Source organism: Leguminivora glycinivorella, chromosome 13, assembly GCF_023078275.1.
Source record: "Leguminivora glycinivorella isolate SPB_JAAS2020 chromosome 13, LegGlyc_1.1, whole genome shotgun sequence".
Taxonomy (NCBI): domain Eukaryota; kingdom Metazoa; phylum Arthropoda; class Insecta; order Lepidoptera; family Tortricidae; genus Leguminivora; species Leguminivora glycinivorella.
Genome location: NC_062983.1, coordinates 2,694,118 through 2,700,602, shown reverse-complemented (window position 1 = coordinate 2,700,602; position 6,485 = coordinate 2,694,118). Strand labels below are relative to the sequence as shown.

Sequence of the window (6,485 nt, the reverse complement as noted above, 5' to 3'; positions counted from 1 at the left end):
CTTTACCTTTGATTGGGGGCATCATAACTTTAAATCCTTTTGATTCCAGCAAAGGAACGACATCCCGAAATCCTCTATCGAGAACAAATATGTCGTCACTTTGTACAAGGTTACTCATGCTATCAATGATTTTACGCATTATACTAGCATCATTTTCATTCGCATGGTAAGGCCCCAACATGTCCACAATGAAGCCATCTGACGTACAGATTGTAAATGGTTTACATAAATGGGTCTTTTTCTGGCCAGAGTATGACTTGCGTTGGTACTCGTTATTATTACTCTTTTGATGGTAAGCATAGGTACCATCAAAAATTAGAATCAAGGTATTTGTGGCTTTAAATATTTTAATGGCAAGATCGGTTGTGCGGTTCTCAATTAACCATTGTCTGCTAAGTGTATTTATCCCAAACTCATACGGAAGGACATCTGTTTCAAATGACTGAATTACGCTCGCTACGTAATCGGAAACAGCTTGTTCTCTCGAGAGCTGTAACATTGTTGAAATTAATTTATTGCTACTACCAGTACGTAATTTTACTAAAAAAACTATAATTGCTTGTAAAGTACTACGCTGCATGCTGTTTCGTAAGCTAACCAATTTATTTCGAATGACATCAATTTCGTTCCATGTAAAGCCTGTTAAAACTTTTAAATCATTATCTGCGAGTGCTCTACTTTGTATCTTATCAAATACATTTAATTGCGTTTGAACAGCCAAAGACTCAAAGAGTTCCGATATCTCTAATACATTAATTGTGGATGTGTTCGAATAAATTACAATCTTATTTAAATCGTCCTGATAAAACTGGCCATTTATGATGTGTGAAGGACAACATCTGTTATCTGTAGGTATATATATTTTTCTCTGAATGTATGCCTGTAGTCTAGCTTTTTTAGGTATTTTTTGTAGGTTTACCAAGTTAGAGCAAATACAACAACAGCGGTGTGTAGATATAGTTCTTTGGATTGGTAACTCAACGGATTCAACACAAATGGGATTATTCAGATGAACAGAGAAGGTTGGGTCTTCATCTTCGCTGCTGATTTCAAGGTCTGTATTCGCATCGACCACTGGTGTTTTTTTACGATAGGCTTTAGTTCGACAGGATCCACAAATAGAATCACCAATACTGAAACTCTGTACTAATGAAATAGAAAAGAAATCGACGTCTGCAGGTGTATGTAACATTTTCTTCTTACCTGATATTTTACAGTATTGTTTCTTACAGCTGTCGCATCTACGATTAATTGTCGACATTTAAATAGATTATTATGTTAAATTATTATTCAAACAAACACAACACCTCTACTTGAGTGATAGCATATATACTGAAGTACTTGAATTACAAATTAACAGGTATCCTATCTATTTTCCTACGCATTAAATATTGTCCTCTACATAAAACAACTTTCCTGCACAGAACTGACAAAATAATTCTTTGTATTCCACAATATAGCGTCTATAACCATCACTCTGTCGATGAAACTTGCAATGCGAGCATTGGTCAAGCAAAACAATTCCTTCTTCTTCCAGAAACACATCGCCAAACGACATAACTTCCAAAAACAGTGTTCTGAGCATATTTGTTGGAAGCTGTACTTGCTCGAAATATATGTTTTTTAATATTTCTACCTAAAAAGCAATATTTGTATCATTATTAATTGTAACTGTTAACGACCAGAGAGTTAATAAGTTTAATAACATAGGTACTCGGTTACTCTTACTATAAAGTCAGTCAACATAGGTACGTGTAATCGCCAAATTAATCATATGGCTATGATTGATTTAACGTACCTACATATTTGTTCAGAATTTACTTATATTATTATTGTATAAAACAAACAATTTTTTCCTCTTTATATAATAGTATAGATTGTTTTAAACCAAACAAAATTGTGTAACACACATAAGTTATCGTACAAAGAACTTAAAAAGAAGTGTGCTTACGTTTTCCTCTACGGACAGCAGGTTTTTTTCTATATAATCGATCGCATATTTGCGTAGCCGTTCGCTGATATTACTAAGAACGTAATAATGTAACGATCTTGGAGATTTGGAGAATATTTTGCGGATAATCTCCTTTTTTCCATTGCAAAACTAATATTTAACGGAACAGAACTCCTTAATAAGCCGCGTTTCCCGCCTTTTTTATTTTTTAATTTCGTGACGTGACACCAACTAAGCCGCATACAGCCAATAAAAATATGAGTTATTCCTTTTGAGCAATTTGTCACGTTCGAAATTCAAATTCGTACAGAGCGGCGGAAGATCCGGGACCGGGCGAATTCTCCCTGCACATACACATGGTACTTTTACCCTGTTGATCCAAGTGAATGTTTTTGAAAAAAATATATGTTATAGAATATTAGTTTATACATAATATAACCAAAATTGGTGGGTGTCCCTATCACGGAAATATAAAAAAAATTTTTTTGAAAACTTTAAACTGAAAATTTCACTACTTATAAAGATATTTGGAAATTCATTTTTTTTTAAATAATGCATCTTTATTGCTTACATAATGTGTGTAAGTTACAAAAAAATCGATTTGTAGTTTAGATAAAAAAAAATTAAAACCAATTTTCGATTTTTTTAATTTTCTCAAAAACCTGCAGCAATTAGGGTGTTTTTTTTTTATGAAAAAGCATCTTTCATTTAGGTTTATAAATTGGCAAAACGGCAATCGATTTGGCTTCTGGGGCCAATGTCCCATACAAACACGGCTATACCCTTTCCCCGATTTGATCGAGGAAAGTTCGCCTAGGTCTTCCACTTCCAACTGACTCTTCCACTCTTTTTCTTACAAGTACTTTCTACGTTAATCTCCTCTCATCCATCCTCTCTACCTCTACATGCCCGAACATACCCATCTCAATCTTTGTCACCACATCTACAGTCAGTCTACACTTCTCTCTTATCACGCTATCTTTGATCCCCACTCAACTTCACACCACTTATGCTTCTTAACGCTCCCATTTCAATGGAAACAAACAGTTACGTAAGAGACCCGGCGCGAACCGGCAACGGGTTTCCTAAACGAATTCTCCTTCAGAACAGAAATTTGTTATAATTGCGAGCTCCAAGCTAAATACTGTATAATTTGCGAACTTAATTCACACCTTTTTAATTTACCGGGTGAAATTTGAATTTCCACAAACGGTTAATTATGTAAAGGCAAGGTTTCTAAAAATGGTATTTCTACGTTTCATTTTGCTCTAAAGCGAAGTTACCCACTTGAAAAAAAGGAATGGTAAATTTTTCTTTCCTAATCTAGTTTTTTACTAATCTTTAAATACAAATAAATTAATAAATAAATAAAAAAATAAATAAATATTGGGGACACTTTACACAGATCAACTTAGCCCCGAACTAAGCAAAGCTTGTACTATGGGTGCTAAGCGACGATATACATACTTAAATAGATAAATACATACTTATATACATAGAAAACATCCATGACTTAGGAACAAATATTTGTGCTCATCACACAAATAAATGCCCTTACCGGGATTCGAACCCAGGACCGCGGCTCAGCAGGCAGGGTCATTACCGACTGAGCCAATGTCATCATCACAGGCCTTTGCGTCTATTGCAGACGAATTACACATTGCTCAGCTGGTGCCGTAGCCGAATGGCATTTCTGCGACGCAAAACGAAAACGAAACGCCGCTAAAGGTAGCCTGGCTCTGTCGCGCCAATGCGCATGAGCGATAGAGATAGATATCTACGACCGTTTCGTTTCGTGAGCTTTTTGTGAGCGTCTGTGCCATTCGACTACGTACCCTGTTTAAACAACGGGTTTGGTGATCGTGGAGTCCAATTCGCGAGCGGCACGACCTGCCAGATTTTTGACAGAGAAAACTCATGCCTCCTGAGGTTCGTGTGTTCTCCCGGTTTGCCTTCCACCTTTTGCTATATAAAGCATTAAACCAGGCTCGTCGTAGCCATAAAATTTATGTATTTCTTTGAGGAGGCAAACGAGCAGACAGGTCGCCTGATGGTAAGCGATCACTGCCGCACATGGACATTCGAAACACCAGTAGTGTTAGAAGTGCGTTGTCGGCCTTTAAAAGGGGTGTACGGCTGTACGCTCTTTTCTTGAGGATTTGAAGGTCGTATTAGTCCGGAAATACCGCAGGCGACATTTAATTCAACAGTTTAGCTGTGCGAGTCAGGAAGTTTCTAGAGAAACGTACAGTTGAGGACTGCTAGCCATCTAAATAGTGGAGACGGAAATGTTGTCTTTGACGTCTCAAAATTGACTAAATTTTGACATCGTCAATCCCCATTGAAACGCTAAGTGGCCTTTCTAACAGTTCCAAATACGCAAGCCAAATAAAACAAACCCACGCCAAAACGCGTGCAGCTCATCCCAATCAAAATTGACAAAATTCTGTCCGATATTGGAGCACACTGGCCAAACGTAAATGGCGGGACAAAAAACTGATAGTGATGCGCGCGTGAGAATGTTTTTGTCTCTGAGAAATTATTTTTCGAAGAAATTTCCGGAAAAGTCTCTTAGTCGAGAACGTTCTGTCTTAATAGCATGAATAAGTTATGCACTATCTTATTTCTTATGGAAGCGCTGGTGGCCTAGCGGTTAGAGCGTGCGACTTTCGATCTGGAGGCCGCGGGTGTGAACCCCGGCTAGTTCAATGAATTTTTCGGAACTTATGTGTGAAATGTCATTTGATATTTGCCAGTCGCCTTTCGGTAAAGGAAAAAATCGTGAGGAAAACCGGACTAATTCCAATAAGACCTAGTTACCCTTTGGGTTGGAAGGTCAGATGGCAGTCGCTTTCATAAAAGTACTGCCTACGCCAAATCTTGAAATTAGTTGTCAAAGCGGACTCAAATGCAAATGCCGGGATAACGCAAGGAGGATGATGATCTTTTTTTTAATGGAAAATTTTGCTTTTGTTTCGTTTACACTAGCGACTCGAACTGGCTTCGCACTGTTTTTTTTAAGTACATATTTTATTTCACGCTTCCAATGGCATTCGTCTTATATCTGTCAATAAACAGTTAAACAAAAAAACTCATCAATTTTGCGACGAAAAGGGTCTATAACTCTCCGAGAACGTTCCCGAAAATTTCCGAGTATATTTCCGATAGGTTTCTCTATTCTCGAGAAACTTTCGGTCACGGCACATCGCTCAGCACGCCACTTGGTTTAACAGCCAATATCGTAGTCATTTGTCTCGGCTAGCTTACCAAAAGCTGGGAGTTGGGTACACGCTTGTTACTACGGAATAAAAGTCATATTGGAGTACGGATTTTTGATTTATCTTTGCATAACTGCCTATAGTGAGCGGGGTATATTCTCTAATTGTGTTAGGTTATTCTGGCTGTCCATTTTGTTTGGGATTTTTCGGCGCACTGCGGGTATTTTGTTGATGAATACGTTTGGTATAAGTGGAAATGTTTTGAGTGATCGTTACATCGTTTTAGAGTTATTGAATGGTCGGATTGAAATGTACATGTTTTTGAATGAACGGAGGTTAAATGGACGACAGTTTGTTCACGAAAGTGTATCGTTTTAATCGTTTAGTAATAACATATTTTTAAATTAAAGGAAAAATTCACACCTCCGGCAGGACTCAAACCTGCGACCTCTGGCCTTGTCGGGGCCATCGCGCTTCCAACTGCGCCACGGAGGCCTGCTGGATGTGTGCGAATTTATCAATGCCTTCCCTCAATTCTCAACCGGCGTTATAGCAAACAAGCACGGCAAGGCCAGAGGTGTGAATTTTTCCATTTTTCCTTTAATTTAAAAATATGTAATATCGCTCGCAGACGTTTCTGCATGATAAAAAACGCATTTAGTAGTAAGTTTACATTATTGATCTTGGATTTGTATTGACTGAAGGCCTCAATTCTCACAGAATGTGTGAGGTCAGATTGACGATCGTAGCAATTTTAATGCAATCATCATCATCGCCATATCAGCCGTTTATCGCCCAGTGCAGAGCATATAAGCCTCTCTTTTAGTACGCTACTTGTCCCGCCCCTAAACTAGTCTCATCCAGTTGTGACCCGCAATTTTCTGGATGTCCTAACTAGCCAACGGATGCCCTTCTTACATCTGTAAGTGGCCACCATTCCGTTAACGTTTTTAGATTTTAGTGCACCTGCCATCATTCTGCCTAGCAACCTGTAGTAGGTTTAATTACGTCACAGTAAGTATGACCGTATGGATACAATGGTAGTGGAAGGCCTAAGAAAAGATGGATGGAATGTGTGAACAATGATATGAGAGTGAAAAAGGTATTAGTATGGAAATGACGGCAGAGAGGAATGGAGGAAGATGATCTGCTGCGCCGACCCCAAATAATGGGAAAAGGGCAAGGGAATGATGATGACAGTAAGTATGACCGTTAATGTATTTAATAGTATGAGTGACAATATTATCGAAATAAAACTTAAAGAAAGACGAAATAAACTAAAAAACTTCTGAAAGAATGTTAAGAACGCCGAAATA

At 38.0% G+C, this 6,485-nt stretch overlaps 1 non-coding gene across 1 annotated transcript; it reads right to left on the bottom strand.

The window, feature by feature from the left end:
- Window positions 1-5,589: 5,589 nt before the first annotated feature.
- On the bottom strand, window positions 5,590-5,664 carry Trnav-gac. Its single transcript has one exon. It is a non-coding gene; the product is annotated as a tRNA-Val (tRNA).
- Between the last annotated feature and the right edge of the window lie 821 nt (window positions 5,665-6,485).